Raw genomic sequence first — 17716 nt, forward strand, 5'->3', positions numbered from 1 at the left:
ATGACCACCAGTCTCTAACTCTCCCCGACCAAAAGTGCTACCCTCCCATCACACATAGGCCCTCTCTAGCCTACCTTATAAGCCCTAGTGGTATAGTGACCTAACCAAGGCAAGAATAGTACCCAAGCAATCCTGTCCCTGGTGTCTCCACCACTAAAAATGGCTGCTGAGACCTTCAGTGGCAGTCTCACAAAACTGCAGCTGAAGGTCTCAGCAGCTATTTTTAATGATTGAAATGGCAGGGACAGAAGTGCCCGAGATTGTGCCTGCCCTGGGTAGACACAGGTGAATCAAGAGCAGGTTGGTTTTGGCTTTGGATAAAACCAAGAAGCAAATTTTGGTCACAGATTCAGTTGGCTTCTAATGATAATAGCTTATTTAATAAAAGCAAATAGGCCTGTTCATTGCCTTCATAAAACAGGTTTAGTTTTGAGAATTTTTAAACTTTGCTTTGTTATAAAATTGCCCTCAAAATGTGAAAAATACTTTTAGTACCCTAATGTTTCAGGCCCCTAATGTTTTTGCAAAGAGTACGATTGGTCAGAAGTAGCAAATGACACAATGACAGAATTCATCACTGTTCCCGCGGATAACCACAGGAAACAATCCCCGTATCATTCTTTAAGGAGAGAGGAAAGAATCAGAGTGCAAACGGGCACAGTCACTGACCCTCAAGCCTTGCATTAAAGAATGTTGGTGTAGAAGGACTGAGGTTGAGATAAAGAAGGACACGGAATGGTTTCCTTTGGTTATCCTCGGGGATGGAACGATGATGAATTCTATCACCATGTCATTCTCTAGTCAGACGCACTTGATACCACGAAGCTCGGAAATCTCTCTCTCTTCCAATAAAAAGAGTTGAAGACATTATAACAAAAATAGTAATACAGTATAATGTAATAACTGCAATTGTGTGGAGATTTGATTGGTTGAATCTTTTTCTGTTCCCCTACTTATGACAGTATATTTATTGTCTGTTTTAGTTTTGGGTTGTCTTGATTAGACTGTAAGCTCTAATGAGCAGTGACAGGTTTATTTTATGTGACTTTAAGCTGTGTAGAACAAGATAAGGGAGTAGCCAGATACCCAATTTTGGGTGGGCCTGGAACCAAGTTGGTTAGGCACCTCGCTCCCTCTCCCACTTTGGCAATCTGCCCCCTCCCTCCGGCACTCTGGTGTCTCAAGCTCGATGCTGCTGCATAGCCTTTAGAGAGCCAATTTTTGCCGGCAGCAAGCAGCATGAATGATACATGTTGCTTGTGCTGGACCCACAGCCTTCTTTCTGCTACAACTTCCTGTTTCTACATAGGCAGAGTACATCAGAAGGAAAGCTATAGGCAGTGGCGTACCAAGGAGGGGCAATCTGCCCCGGATGCAAGGCCCGAGGGGGTGCACAGCTGGCCACTCACCGGGGAATAGGCTGCCGCCGGGGAAAGGCTGCCATTGCCGTCATCAGAAAGAAGCCGGCGCCAAATTCTCCCTCCCTGCTTCTCTTCCCCGAGCCGACCAACTCTAGCCGTCTGACTTCAATTCTGATGTCGGAGAGGATGTTCTGCACCAGCCAATCGCTGCCTGGCTGGCCCGGAACGTCCTCTCTGACGTTAGAATAAACGTCGGGCAGCCAGAGTTGGTCGGGCCGCGGGAAAAGAAGGAGGGCGAATTCGGCGCCGGCCTGTTTCCGATGGCCAGTGGCAGCCTTTCCCCGGCAGTGGTGGCAACATGGTGGTGGTGGCAGCGGTGGCATGGGGGAGGGAAGGGAGAAAGAAAGAAAGGGGCGTGGGAGACAGGGAGACAGAAAGAAAGCAAGGGGGGGGATAGGGATCCAGAAAGAAAGAAAGCGGGCAGGGTGAAAGAAAGAAAAAAAATAGGGCACGGGGAGAGAGAAAGACAGACATAGAGAAAGAAAGGGGGCATGGAGAGAGAAAGAAAGAAAGAAGAGGGCAGGGTGAAAGAAAGAAATGGGGCACGGAGAGAGAGAGAGAAAGACAGACATACAGAAAGAAAGGGGGCATGGAGAGAGAAAGAAAGAAGGGGACAGGATGAAACAAAGAAAAAGTTTGGGGAGGGAATGAGGTCTGGAGGAGAGGAAGCATACAGGAGGCTGAAAGAAGGGAAGAAATATTGGATGCACAGTCAGAAGAATAAAGTGCAACCAGAGACTGATAAAATTACCAAACAAAGGTAGGAAAAATGATCTTATTTTCAATTTAGTGATCAAAATGTGTCCATTTTGAGAATTTATATATGCTGTCTATATTTTGCACTATGGGCCCCTTTTACTAAACTGCATAGCAGTTTTTAGCGCATGGAGCGTCGAGAGCAGCATGGGGCATTCAGCGCAGCTCCCTGTGCTAAAAAACGCTATTGCGGTTTAGTAAAAAGGGAGTGGTTATATTTGTCTATTTTTGTATAGTTGCTACTGAGGTGCTGAAAGACATTTAGTAATCCTTGCAGGCTTGACTGCAGGGAATTATTTTTGTAAAATCATGTTTTGTTATATGACTGGCATTATTTAGACTTTAATTTCTATGAATGAATAGAATGAAAATGATATAAAATTACTTGCTTGTTTTTATGTGCGTGCGCTGAAGGAAAGTGGAGAGAGTGGGCTGAGGACACTGAAGGGAAATGGGGAAGAGAGAGTCGGGAGAAGACGCTGATTTATAAATTGACAATTGTACAGAATATTGTTTCTTTTTATACTTTAATATAATAAGTTCAATATAAAACAATTCAAGGCTTGTGTGGATGGAATCAGGTGGTTTGTGAGGATGAGGACCGAGCTTACGGGATTAGTCCAATAAAATGGTATTTTCTTATTTCTCATTATTTGTTTTATTTTTATTTGTTAATTTGTAAAGTAGTGATTGTTATGTATCAGTTTTTTTCAAATTTACATCTGCTGTCTTTATATTTTGCACAGTATTAGAGGACATGTATTACTGTTTTTGTGGTGTTGTAGTGTTGCATTGTATGCAGAGTCTGGTTTCTTGGCGGTTCAGTTTAACTTTTGTCTACATATTTCTATTTTTAGTTTGTGAATATTCCATATTGGGCGAGGGTGTATCTGTGTGTATGAAAGGGACATGGCTTTCTGATAGCATTAACTGTACAGGATCAATTGACTGTACAGGATCTGACTTGTTTAGTTTTACAATGTATGTGTTGGTGTTCTAATGCTTAATATGTTGCCTTTTCCTAGGTACACTCTTGTTGTGCGATATGTAGCTTGTTACTAAAAATCATATTTTTCATATAGATGGGGGGTGTCAAAAAATGATGGGCCCCGGGTATCACATATGCTAGGTACGCCACTGGCTATAGGACAGCACGAGCAGTATGTATCGATCACACTGTTTGCTGCCAGCAATGCATGGCTTTTTAGAGGTATGAAGCAGGAGAGATTTCAGGAGTTTTAAGTTGGCAGGGCTTGGGAATCCCCATCGTAGATGTGCTGCTACTGAGTGGGCCTTAGCCCAAAATGGGTGGGCTGGGCGTACCTGTGGCTATGCCAATGGAACAAGACCAGCGCAAACCTATTAAGGCGATGAAAATGATAAAAGGAATGGGACCACTTCTCTATGAGGAAAGGCAAAAGCGGCTAGGGCTCTTTGGCTTAGAGAAGAGGGCTCAGGGGGTGATATAATAGAGGTCTACAAAACAGTGGCGTACCTAGGGTATGTGGCACCCGGGGCCCATCATTTTTTGACACCCCCCCCCCCCTCATGTAAAATTTTTTTTTTTTTTTGCAATAACCATGAAATGGAATAAATGGTCAGAATAGAAACAGGCAGTGAAAATTTTCTTTTTTTTTTTTTTTTTTTTTCCAAAGTATTTTTATTGAGAATGGCAAAAGGTCCAGACAAGCAACCATGGTCTGTACAGAAACTTATACATTATCAAAAAGAACACAGAATGAGAGTAACAGCAACAACAAGCATGAACAAGCCTCTCCCAAGAGAAAATTGCCAATGAGAGGCATAGCAATACACAACAAAAGGCCAAAACTTGGGGCAAGCAAACAAATCCCACCCCAGAACCCACAAGAATAATAAGCCGGACTAGACCCTCAGCCATATTTTATAATGAAAAAAACCCCCACAAGCAACAACACCCAGACCGCTCACCAGACACACCAATCCGCACAACAAGCACCCAAGAAACACCCAGCCACCACCCAGACAAAACTACCAGACACACCTACCCCACCAAGCCCAGACCCAACCCCCCCTCCCCATTATAAAAAAACACTGATAAGTTCCCAGGAAAAAAATACATTAAAATAAGAAGTGAAAACAAAGGCCCCTACAGATGAGAACATAACATAAGAATAGCCTAACTGGGTCACACCAATGGTCCATCATGCCCAGTAGCCCATTCTCATGGTAGCCAATAGTGCTGCCTGATTCAGAGAAAAATATTTCATTCGATCCGATTCACCCTGTCGATTAGATTCACTGTTAATGACACCGCTTTTTAAGTTTAAACAAAGTATAACAATAAATTTCACAACAACAATAAATTTCACAAAGTACTTAAAAAAAAAAAATCACATTTTTCCATTAAAGCAGTTCTGGAGACATTTGCTTGAACAGTCTTTTTTCCCAGTCCATAAGCAAGCAATATGAAAAAGATTTCCTTAATTATCTACTCAAACATTTTTGCTATTTACTTTCATTGTACCTATACTATTATTCAGTAGAAAAAATGGACTTAACTGTGCAGGAAATGAATCTCCTCATACACCCACCATATAGTGCAAAAATGTGCAAAGGTCTGTTTTTTTCTTTCGATTACTACATAGCCTAATGCCACACAAGCAGCGCTGTTACAAACATATTCTGAAGGTCAATGCTAAGGTTGACAAAGTTTCCTTCCTTGGACCAGAAGGAGATACTGACAAACCACTGGAAGAGATTCTAAAACAACTACCCAGAAATAACACCCAAAGACCCACTCAGTGTGTGAACCAGTTGAGTGGAGTGCACTAACTGGGGGTGGAAATGGGCCCAGAGTTTGCTCAGCAGAATTTCCCAGACTACCTCTTCCTCTCAACACACTGACATGCTACCACCACCACCAACACTAGGAACACCTCACCGAGTATGCCAGCAATGCTTATAAACTTTATAAAACACATTATTATATTTTCTTATAAAGCATATATTTTAACTGAACTCAGCCTTGCCATTCACAAAAATAGAAAAGTTCCCATTTCAAGCTGTCTCATGTACACTTTTCAAATCTAACATATTGTAATCACAAAACAGAAAATAAAATTATTTTTTCTACCTTTTGTTCTCTGATCAATATTCAAATCTTGTTGGTCCCAGGCTCTTGTTGTCTTGCTTGCCAGGGTCTCCTTTCTCCGTGCTAACCATCCGTCTGCCATCTCTGTTCTCCCCTTCCGTTTCCCTTCCCTCTCCCGGAGATCTGGCATCTTTCCTTTTTTTTGTCTCCATCCACAGATTCACCTTTTCTCAACTCCCCACCACCCCAGGATCCACCATCTCTCCCTTTCTGTTCCCAACTATCCTCCTATCCAGTATCTCTATCCCCCCTCCACACCATCCCCTGTTTCCAAGTTCTCTCCCTTTCTGTTCCTTCCCTCCCTAAATCCCATTATGCACCATCTCTCTCCCACTCCTCTGTTTTTAGACCCATTATTTCTAACCCCCAAAGTCTGGCATATGCATGTATCTTTGAACCCCCCCTTCCCTCTCTCCCTCTGTGTACTTTTACACCAGGACCCCCCTCCCCCGAAGGTCTGTCCCCCCTCCGAAGGGCTACACCCCACCCCTGAAGACCTGCACCCCCCGAAGGACTTTACCTCCCACCCGAAGGTCTGTCCCCCTCTGAAGGCCTAAACCCCACCCCTGAAGGACTGCACCCCCCCCCCCGAAGGCCTGCACTCCCTTGAAGGTCTGCACCCCCCCGAAGGCCTGTCCCCCCCTTGAAGGCCTGTCCCACCCCCTTGTAGGCCTGTCCCCCCTTTAAGGCCTGCCTGCCTGCCTTCCCCCCCCCTTGAAGGCCTGTCTCCCCCTTGAAGGCCTGCACCCCCCTTGAAGGCCTGCACCCCCCCTTGAAGGCCTGCACCCCCCCTTGAAGGCCTGTCCCCCCCCTTGTAGGCCTGTCCCCCCCCTTGTAGGCCTGTCCCCCCCCCTTGTAGGCCTGTCCCCCCCTTGAAGGCCTGCCTGCCTTTCCCCCCTTGAAGGCCTGCACCCCCTTGAAGGTCTGCACCCCCCCAAAGGCCTACACCCCCCCCCCGAAGGTCTGCACCCCCCTGAAGGCCTGCCTGCCCCCCTTGAAGGCCTGCACCCCTTGAATGTCTGCACCCCCCCCCGAAGGCCTGTCCCCCCTTGAAGGCCTGCCTGCCTGCCTGTCACCCCCTCCCCCTTGAAAGCCTGCTTGCCTGCCCGCCCGCCCCACCCTGAAGGCCTGATGCCCCGACCCACCCCGAAGGACCGCTCGCCCCCCTGGCCTCCCCGCACCACCTATGAACAGCCGCAGCAGGATCGCGAAGTCAGCGTCGGGTACCAGCCCTAAGGGGGTGTTCCCGGCCTTGCCGTTCAGTCCCCCGCCACCCCCGAAGGACCGCTCGCCCCCCTGGCCTCCCCGCACCACCTATGAACAGCCGCAGCAGGATAGCGAAGTCAGCGTCAGCGATCCCTGCTGCTTCCTGCGCCACGGTCCCGCCCCTCCTCTGACGTCAGAGGAGGGGCGGGATCGCGTCGTAGGAAGCAGCGCAGGGATGCTGACGCTGACTTCGCGATCCTGCTGCGGCTGTTCATAGGTGGTGCGGGGAGGCCAGGGGGGCGAGCGGTCCTTCGGGGGTGGCGGGGGACTGAACGGCAAGGCCGGGAACACCCCCTTAGGGCTGGTACCCGGGGCGGCCCGCCCCCCCCGCCCCCCCCTAGGTACGCCACTGCTACAAAATACTGAGTAGAAAGGTAAGGTAGAAGTGAATCACTTGTTCACTCTTTCCAAAAATACTAGGACTAGAGGGCATGCGATGAAGCTACTAAGTAGTACACTTCTCCCTCTGTATTCGCAGTTTCAGCAATCGCGGTTTCGATTATTCACAGTTTTTAGCTTGCTTGCTTGCTTGCTTGCTGGCTCCCCCCCCCCCAGTTACATCAGCTTGCATAGAGAAATCACTGATTCCAAGCATTTACAGAGAAAATTGCCGATTCCCAGCACTTTCTTCACTGTGTTTTGCCTCCCCTTCAGGAACAGGCCAGGTAGAAAACAGCATATGAAAAAGTTATTTGCAGTTTTTCTGTATTCACGGGTCTGTTAATCGCCTATCGCAGCGAATACGGAGGGAGAAGTGTAGATTTAAAACAAGCTGGAGAAAATATATTTCTTCACACATGTAATTAAACTCTGGAATTCAGAATGTGGTGAAATCAGTTAGCTTAGCGGGGTTTAAAAATGGTTTGGCTAATTTCGTAAATTAGAAGTCCATAGGCCTATTGAGATGGCTTAGGGAAATCCACTGCTTATTCCTAGGATAAGCAGCATAAACCTGTTTTGGTACTTGGGACCTGGGTTGACCACTGTTGGAAACAGAATATTAGGCTTGAAGAACTTTTAGTCTGTCCGAGTATAGCAATTTTTATGTTCCTTCCTTCTTTCCTTCACCAGGTTCTAATATCTCAACAAGTATAGTTACCAGCACTCCAAAAACAACTCTATAAAAACTCATTATAGTTTAAAAAGTACAAACATGAGTGTTCTTGGAAGTTCGTCTGGGCTTACACCATTTTACTTCAACAACAGTTGTTCTTTGTTGCCATCCCAGGCCACCAACTCATCTCCTTAATGGTTAAAAGCCAACCCTGCTGCATAACTCGACAGCGCACCTCCACCCCCTTCATAATAATACTTGTCCTAAGACCATTTCTAAGCCTGCAGAGCATACATTTGAGCTTCGTGTATGCCCCACAACCCTTGAGTCTCAGCACACGTGAGGCGTGCCTAAGAGAAGCTGCAGCAGGGGAGGGAGTGGCAGCTGGCTCTGAGGCAGCGGGAGGAGGAGCTTCACCAAGAGGAGGGAATTTCTAACTTCACTGCCGAACCATCCACGCCCCCCTCATCCCCCTAAAGTCAGCAGGCAGTTAACCAAACAGAAAATAACTGCGCCCACGTACAAACATAAAAGCAAACGCCGGTCCGGAGGAGCAAAGTTTGCAAGCGGAAAATAAGAACGCAAGCCCCTCTGCTCCCCTCCCCCTACTACCCTGCCAAAGCAAATCCCGCCCAAGTAGCAGCAGCAAAGGGGAGCCATCTGTGCACAGCGGAGCTCTACGTCCGATGCCTGCAAGCAGACTCACAGCCCCGACAGCCCCTGCACCGGCATCCGCAATACTGTACTGGCCGAGTTAAGTGCCAGAGTGCCCGTATACTTCCCGCCGCATGCGGTCACACCCACCCGTCCCTAAGCACTCAAATGCACACAGCAGCTGTCCAAGCCTCCAACATGCTGCCCCCCCCCCCCCCATCACCCCTGCCATTGCCAATCTGCCTTCCCCTGGCACTCACCTGCACGCTTCTCCGGGTGCTGCAAACGTTCACAGACTCTTTTCCAACAAGCGAATAAATCTCCTCTTCTTTGCTTTGTTTTAACCCCTCGCTTTCTCTTTTGACCAGCGTGCAGAGCTTCCCACGAAAAAGCGCCTCGCGGACACCAACTGCCCAATCCCCGACTCGACCTCCTAAAGCCAACCCATTAGCATTTGCTGCCTGAACCCGTCCAGCCACCCCTCGCCTCCTGGCAGCCAGATTCACGTGCCCACCTGTGGGGGAGAATCAGGGGTGCCACGTGCCGCAGGCTGGGAGGGCGTGGAGCCGGCTCCCACTTAACATCTGTGCCGGGCTTTTGCCGTCGCTTGTAATATAAGCTGATGCTTTTTTTTTTTTTTTCTTTTCCTCCTCCTGCCGGCCGGGTTAAAGCTTCTCTGAAGCTCTAGTTGTAAACAAGCTCCCCACATGCTCAGCCCTCGGCCGCTGGTTGGCTGCTCGACTGCCATTTATGCACACGCCCACCTAAAGGGAGAATAAACACTGGTGCGTTTTAATTCCGTGCTGCAAGATACGTCTTCCACCTCCAAGCAGTTGCAAAAGTCGGTGGCTGTCTTTGCATTTGCAATGTACATGCATGAAAAGTGGGGTTTAGTATAACGTTTGCATGTAGAATATATCATGCATTACACATATTCGCTGCATGTTAACGAACAGAAGTGCCTTAAAACTGACTGACCTTTTTTTTTTTTAATTTAAGAGGAAGAAGAGAGGAGTGGCTTTTGGCTAAGAAAAATGATTTATTTCTCTGTTTGGCTCTGCGAGATGTTTGTCCCAGATTTCCTATGTGTGTGTGTGTGTGTAGCAGAGAGAGTATCAGGGATCCGAGTAAAACAGCCTTTCGTTAGGAAAGGCTCCACGTTGCAGTCCTTTTATGTAATTCGTTTTAAATTAGAACGCTGCATCCACCTCGATTTTGCCAAAAATCGGACAAGGGCCTATTTATAAAAGGAAGAGATGGGTTGACTCTTTTGTCTTGATTTGTCTCACAAACGTCAGCAGCTACTGATCTCCCAAAGCAATATCTACAGAGATTAGTGAAATACTGTGCTGCTTTTATCCCAGGACAAGCAGGCAGCATATTCTCATATGTGGACGGCGTCCTCCACGGAGCTCAGTATGGACAGTCGAAAAGTGCACTGTCACTTTAAAAGCTTCAAACGTTTGAAGACCGCCAGAACGGAGCACGCGCCAATGCCTTCCTGCCCAACGTTGGCATGTGGCTCCTTCAGGTTTTCGTTTTCTGCAGAGCGAGAAGCTATTTCTCTCAGTACTTCTTATGCACGTTTATTTATTTATTTTTATTTAGATGTTTACTTTTGTGCCTTCTCTTCATTTTAGACCTATATTTCATTTTTCTTGGGTGAAAAATTTTTCAATTTTGATTAACATTTCAGGCCTGCGGGCTCTGCTGAACCCATTTATAGGCTGAGAGTGTCGCCTTGTTCTCGGCATAGCATCTACTCAGCTCCCAGGGACCTTTGTCAGCAGGTTTTCAATCCATGAGCAGGGCTTTTAGCGGCTTCAAGAGGTGTGATTAATGTAATAGGGCCTTTTCAAGTAGGGATCCACAAAACTTGTGTATCCAGTACCTTTGTCCTAATCATTGTGGTATTTTTTTTGCACTCTCTGTTTTCAATTACAGAAAAGATTGCCTAAAGCAAGAAAATTTCAGTTCGAAAAACTTTTCGGTTCACTGATATTATGCCTGGAGAGTCCAGCATTGATATCTCTCATGAATGATCACTATCGACACCTATCAGACATGCATCATGCACGTGCAACATCAACGCCTAGCAAGGCTTCTTCAATGGCAACTTCAAGGGAGCCCCCCTAAGAAAGCTAAGAAGCTTAAGCATCTTACCTCATGGACCATTTCTGCAAGAACAGTTTCATATATTGTTGCAGAAGGAGCCAGTTTGGGCTACAGCAGGCGCATCAAATGCAAATACCTGCTACCACGCTCCTAGCCTCGACTCAGTCCGAGCAATGCTCAGGCAGTCCAGTACGGCTAAGACCTCGGACTCCTTGACGTTGAGCATCTATATCCAGACATGCATTGACTACCAGAAAGCCTAGCTAATCACATTCTCAACGCTTCTCCTGATACCATCCCTCCTGCCAATCCTTATGGGGGGAGGGTGTAGGGGACCGGGTGGCCAAGGCAGGAGGGAGTGGGCCTCCATCCTGCTAATTTTTTTTTTTTTCAAAGTTTGGGGATGGGGGAGGGGTCAGTTGGGGGAATCCTGGCATGACTTTTTGTTTTTGAGCACAGATGTGCGTGTGTAACACACACACATCTATGCCCATTAAAAATAAAACAAACTACTCATCCAGCCCTAAACAACTGAGAAGCAAGAGGCTGCTTCAGGGCTTCCCCTGCTACTCAGCAGTTCGGGGCTCTTCCGCCGGCTCTGCGCATGTGTCAGCTTCCCCTGCCGGCTCTGCGCATGTGTCAGTTGCTTTCTCCAATGACTGATCGGATGGGATTACAGTGGACCACCGTGAAACACATTTGTATGTGAAATTGTTTCAACATCAATCACCATTTTCAAATCAAACAATTTACCGGCACCACAGTAACCCACAGAATTTTAACAGCGATTTAGCATCCAGCTCTTACAGCCATTTTCAAGATCACAGTCAGGGCTTGTTTGCTTTATACAATATAATAGGACTAGTATTTTAGCCTGTTACATTAACGGGTGCTAGAATATATGTTTGTCTGTCTTTCTTTCTGTGTCTCTCTCCCTCCCGCTGTTTTTCTTTTTGTCTGTCTCTCTCCCTGGCCCCCTTTGTCTGTCTGTCTTTCTGTGTCTCTCTCTGCCCCTGTGCCTTTCTTCTTTTCTTTCTGTCTGCCTTCCTCTCGCTGTCTGGCTTTCTTTCTATCCATCTGTCTCTCTCTCCCCCCCCCACACGTCCCTGTGCAGCAGCCACAGCAGCATCCCCTCCCCCTCCATGTCTCTGTGCAGTAGCATTCCCTCCCCGCCACTACTTCCCTGTACAGCAGCATTTAGATCCCAACCTTCCCTGTGCAGCAGCCACAGCAGCACCAGCATTTCCTCCCACCCCACACCACTTCCCTGTACAGCAGCAGCGTTTCCCTTACCCCCCCTTTCCCATCCCTCGGTCTTGACTGCTCCCTTAGTCCCTTGCCGCCCCCACCCTTCCCTTCCCGCGGTCCAACCATCTACCGATTCCAGCAGCGTGTGCAGCACTCTACACACGCTGCTTCGGGGCCTTTTACTGCCTTGATTTACTCTGGCACGTCCCTGATGACATCATCAGAGACGCGGCAGAGCAAATCAGGGCAGTAAAAGGCCCCGAAGCAGCGTGTGTAGAGTGCTGCATATGCTGCTGGAATCAGCTGGTTTTGAGTCGGGACCACGGCATCCCTTCGCGGCTGGAGTGTTTTGGGCTTCCCTGCCAACCCCGAGAGGTGTCACCACGGCTCATCTCGATCCCGCCAGCGTCGGAAGCCTTCTCAGATGCTGGTGCGGCTGGTGAGAGGAGCTGACACGGAGACCAGGAAGTCCAGCGCTGGTGACGAGTGGTAGGTGCTGTAAAGTAAGGCTGGGGACTCGCGCATGCGCACTCCTGCAAAACCACGGACCTACATCGTGCCCAACAGTCCGCTCACACGGCGGCTCAACAGGTTTAGGACCTGTGCATTAATCTTCTATCTATACCCCTCTATCCGCTTTTCCAGAAGGAAATTATCCAATCCTTTCTTAAACCCCAGTATTCTACTCTGCTCTATTACGTCCTCTGGAAGCACATTCCAGGTGTCCACCACACACTGGGTAAAGAAGAACTTCCTGGCATTCGTTTTGAAACTGTCCCCTTTCAACTTTTCCAAATGCCCTCTTGTTCTTTTATTTTTTTAAAGTTTGAAGAATCTATCCCTCTCAACAGTCTCTTCATCTGTTAACCGCATTGAACTTCCATGGTATTGCGGTATACAAGAATAAAGTTGTTATTATTATTATTATTACATCTCACAGATCAGGGAAAACGGAAGCACGCAGTTGAGTGCGCATGCGCGGCTAGCATTTTATTATATAGGATAAGCCTAGAGGAGCCTTATTCATAATAATAATAATAATTTTATTTCTTATATACTGCCAAAGCCATAGTAGTTTGAGGCGGTTTACAACGAAGAAGGAATCAGCGAAAATGGTACAACGTTACAGTCAGAGAAAATTAGGTGGCAGAGAAAAAAATGGTACAACAGAGAGAAAAAATGGTACAATAGAGAGAAAAAAATGGTACAAACAGAAAGAAAGATGGGTACAATTATGGCAATGAAATGGTACAGGGAAGAAGGTCAGGACAATCTGCGTAAAGGACATAGAGAGATAGAAGGGGCCAGGGTGAGCATAGGGTCTTAGGGTATGAATCGGGTGAAAAGATTAGTTTTTAGTAGCTTCCTGAAGTTTAAGTAGGATGAAGTGCGTGAGATGATGTGGGCCAGCCAGTTATTGTGTTGACCTGCTTGGAAGGCAAGAGTTCTATTTAGATATCTTTTGTAACGGCAGGTCCTTAGGGTAGGATAGCTAAACAGGTGGGTTCTACGTGTGAGTTTGGATGGGCGGTCTAGGATAAAATGGGGTACTAAATAAAGGTGGGCTGAGCCAAGGATGGATTTGTAGCAGAAACAGGCGAACTTGAATAGCACTCTTGCTTCTAGGGATAGCCAGTGAAGTTTGTGGTAGTAGGGAGTTATGTGTTCCCATTTTTTTAGTCCAAAGATCAGTCGGATTGCCGTGTTTTTCGCAATCTTTGTGTGGTTTTTTTGAAAGATCCCAGGTAGATGATGTTGCAGTAGTCGACTAGACTTAAGATGGAGGATTGCACAAGTAGGCGGAATGAGGGGGTGTCAAAGTATTTTCTGATGGATCTTAGCTTCCATAAGGTGGCGAAGCCTTTTTTGACTAGAAGGTCGGTGTGAGCTTTGAAGGTAAGGTTGCGGTCGAGAGTCACTCCGAGTATTTTTAAGGAGTTTGTTAAGGGAAAGACTTGGCCATTCAGGGAGATTGAGGTATCTTTGATTTTGTCGTTTGGGCTTGCCAGGAAGAACTTGGTTTTATCTGAGTTGAGTCTCAGTTTGAAGACGGTCATCCATAGTTCGATTTGCGTTAGGATTGAAGTTAGGAGGTTGTTTATCTCGGGGGTTATGTTGGAGATGGGGAAGACTAAGGTGATGTCGTCAGCATAGATGTAGAATTTGATCTTCAAGTTTAGCAGTAGATTCTCTAGGGCGACCAGGTAGATATTGAACAGCGTGGGGGACGGGGGGAGCCCTGTGGAACTCCGCAGGTGTTGGCCCAGCTGGTGGAATGGGAGTTGTCGCTGTAGACTTGGTAGGAGCTTTGACCTAGGAAACCATGGAACCATTTTAACACGTTGCCTGAGAGGCCGATAGACTCCAAACAATCCAGAAGAATGGCATGATCAACCAAGTCAAAGGCGCTACTAAGATCTAATTGTAGGACTAGAGCACTTGAGCCTTGGCTGAATAGGTTGTGAAGGTAATCTACCAAAGAAGCGATGACGGTTTCAGTGCTGTGTACAGGGCGGAAACCTGACTGGTTGTCGTTTAGGATGTTGAATTTGTCCAAGTAGGTTGTTAATCTTGGTTGACTAGACCTTCCATCAACTTAGTAAAGAAGGGTATTTTCGCAATGGGTCTGTAATTGGATATGAGGGAGATGGGATCTTTGGGATTTTTGACGATAGGCGTAATCAGAATCTGGCCTAGGTCCACAGGGAATGAGCCTAATTGTAGTTGGGAGGAGAGCCAAGTATATAATTTGATTTTGAAAGAGATCGGGGCAGCTTGCATTACATTTGGTGGACAGCTATCTAGTTTGCAGTGGGATTTGGCGTATTTTGAGTAGAATTTGCAGAATTGTTGCCAGGTGGGGGTGGTGAAGTTGTTCCAGTAAAAATCAGCCTTGATTTCGTCATCATGGGACTGAATGTCCAGATAGTTCAGATGGTTGTTGGAGGAAATAGGTAGGGTGGCTCTGAGATTGGAGATTTTGTTGTTGAAGAACGCGGCCAGGTCATTGGCCGGTGGAGGTGCCCCACTCGGGCAGATTCTCAAAACTAAAATCTGCCTTTAACGTGCTCGCTAAATCAGTTCCAGCCAATTTAGTGTGTATGTATTTTAGCGGCAGATTATCAATACGGTCTTTTCCGAGTTTTCTAGCAGTCTCCAATACTGCCATGCAAATGTAGCACAACTAGGTCATTAATATTAAAATGATCACTCCGAGCGATTCTCTATAATTGCCGAATGATTCTCTAACCTCGTTGTGCCACATTTGCAGCCAAAATTTATGGACAGGTCTGAGCTGTCATTCCCTTATTCTCTGATTAGTGCCTGAGCGCTGATTGGCTCAGGCACTGACAGGAAAGTAAGGCAATGACTGCTCAACTCCCCTCCCCCACACACACATGCAAATTAAAATAATAATTAAAAAAAAACAACAAAAAAACCCCAAATTGAAGATCGGCAGGAGAGATGTCCACTTTCTCCTGCTGCATCGCACAATCACCCAACACTGCTAAGCCCCCCACAATGCAAATTAAAATAATTTTTAAAATCCCCAAGCCAAACTGAAGTTCGGCAGGAGATATGCCACTCTCTCCTGCTGCATCATTGACACTAATAATCCCCCACCCCTGCAGCGGGAGAGATGCTCAATCCCGCCAGAAAGCAACACCCCCAACACCCCCCTCAGCAGTGGGAGAGATACCCACTCCTACTGCCAAGCAACTGCACCCCCCGGCAATGGGAGAGATGCCCATCTCTCCTGCCACCACGCAACAGACACCCTGACAACTCCCCCCTCGGCAACAAAAGAGATGTCCACTCCCGCCGCCAAGCAACTGCACCCTTTGGCAGCGGGAGAGATGCCCACTCTCTCCCACCACCATGCAACCCTTCCCCCCTGTGCCTCTGACGACTCATGTCCTCTCCCCCTTGCTTTATGTAGATGATTGGCCAGGGGGATGCCTACTCTTTCCGGCCAGCATGCCTGCCTCTTCAAAATGGCAGGCCTTACACTTCCTAGGGGCCTGAGGCTCTGATTGGCCCAGGTTGTTGTAAGGCCCCCCTATGGGAGGGGCCTTAGGCATCTGGGCCAATCAGAGCTTTAGGCATCAGATGCACCAGGGGAGGGAAGGCCCACCATTTTGAAGGCAGGCCTGCTGGATGAAGGGAGTAGGCATCCCTCTGGCCAGCCATCTAAATAATGGGGGAGGAGTTGCATTGAGGCAGGAGAGAGTGGCATCTCTCCTGCTGCCAGAGGATGCAGTTGCTTGGCGGCAGGAAGGAATAGGCATTGCTCCCGCTGACAGTTGGAAGGGTTGCTTGACTTCGGAGGTTCGATTTGTTGTTTTTTTCAGGGGTGGGGATGTTGTGTCTGTTTATTCTGCACATGTGCCCATCGCTATCACCAGTGATGGGCACATGCAAATTTAGCGAATCTTCGCTACTCTCCGCCAACCTCATTTGCATGAGCGTTTTTTGGAGAAAGGCTCACTTTTTTAAAAATCGCAATTATAACGGCTGTGACAGCAGCCTGTTTGGTTTTTAACACAACTTTTTGAGAATCTAGGAGTCAATTTGCAGTGTTGGTGCCTATTCTGGCTCCAAACCCTGTGCATTTTTTTTTCATCTCCATAGCTCTTGTTTTGTTGTTGTAGTTGTTTTTGCAATAATTGCAGAATAAGAATTTTGAGTGAAATAAAATGCATTGTGTAAATGGGATTGTCAAACGTGTAAGGAAGCACGCCCCTTCATAAGCCTATTGCAATGGTTATGGAAGCAAATTCTGCCCCGGGTGATAATACAGTATCAAGAGGAGCTCCAGCTTCCTTCCTGTCAGAGAAAACGCTGAAATAGATACTCATGACTATTTTGCATTAGAAATACATATACAGCAGTGTAAAACTGGCCCTGTATTTCAGGCTGAACCCCCATTACTTGTGCTAGCCGCCGATTCATTTCCTCTAGGGCTGATGGAAGAAACGGGTTTGTTCTAAAGTAAGCTCAAACTGTACCTCTTTCTAGACCCTGCTCAAAATTGTGGGTACTGAGCCCTTGCAGAACTGGCTAAAAGCATGATGCATTTCTGAATTTATGTTTGGACGCTTATTATGGGGTGAGGAGGTGCTTTATTAACTGGATGAAATATTGGTATTAAAAGGAGGGCTATAAGTTCCGATTTCCTTCTTTCTTTTTTAACAGGGTGGGCAGGGGATCACTTTTCAGTGAGTGGGAAGCCAATCACCCCTCCCCGTGTGCTGGAAGAATGTGAGGCAGGCATACACATTTAGGAAGCATCAGCCGGGGCGTTGTAGAGCCGGAGGGGAGGGGAAAGTGGAAGGTTGTTTTTTTTGTCAAGGCAGACTTCTCAGCGCATGCTTATAAGGGGCCTTCAAAAGAATGAGACATGCAACTTCATTTTTAAAAATTATTATTTTTAACTTCTGAAGTTAGGATCTGAAACCCGTCATCAAAATTTCAACATAGATGGCATACGTGCTTCCAAAGACAGAGGGCTAGATGATTTGGTTGTGCTGTACGTGCAGTTTGTGACAGCTTAACGTTAGACGTGCCTGTTTCATCATTGGCACAGTTTACTCCCAGGCCTTTGTCAGTGAGATCTGAATCATGCTGGGGATAAGTCACTTCGTGGTCCCCTGGCTGAGATTAATGTGTTGGTCACAAGCAGGGAGAGGCAGTACCCTGCCAACTGACCCTGATGGGGGCATGAAACTAGATATATAACCAAAATGAAACGATTAAACCTCCTGTTAAAAAAATTATTGTTTTAAAGTAATTTTCTTATTTGTTGAAATCTTGTGAAATTAAAAATAAAAAAGTAAGATAAAAAAAGCTTTACAGAAATATTTTTAATCATAAGATGGCCAAGACTTAGTATATCCCTTTTTTTACTTCCAAAATTTATTGAGCTGGCTTACTAAAAACTCATCTAAAACACCCTTCCTTTTACCCCCTTGCCAGTACCAGGCTGGCCTTAAGCAGAGATAACAGAGGCAGCTGCACAGGGCCCTTTGCTCCTATGAGCCCCATGCTTAACTGAGTCAGCTTTACAAC

The 17716-nt window shown here is 46.8% G+C and overlaps 1 protein-coding gene across 2 annotated transcripts in view; it reads right to left on the reverse strand.

The window, feature by feature from the left end:
- ZNF395 (zinc finger protein 395) overlaps positions 1-8917 on the reverse strand; it is a 78685-nt gene extending 69768 nt beyond the window's left edge. The window contains exon 1 of one of the 2 annotated variants that reach the window (XM_033938611.1): positions 8799-8917. The gene's annotated coding sequence lies outside the window, so the exon portion shown is untranslated. Of the gene's footprint in view, positions 1-8544 lie in introns of both variants that reach the window. The other variant, XM_033938610.1, reaches the window with a different exon arrangement.
- Between the last annotated feature and the right edge of the window lie 8799 nt (positions 8918-17716).

Source organism: Geotrypetes seraphini, chromosome 3 (genome assembly GCF_902459505.1).
Source record: "Geotrypetes seraphini chromosome 3, aGeoSer1.1, whole genome shotgun sequence".
NCBI classification, from domain to species: domain Eukaryota; kingdom Metazoa; phylum Chordata; class Amphibia; order Gymnophiona; family Dermophiidae; genus Geotrypetes; species Geotrypetes seraphini.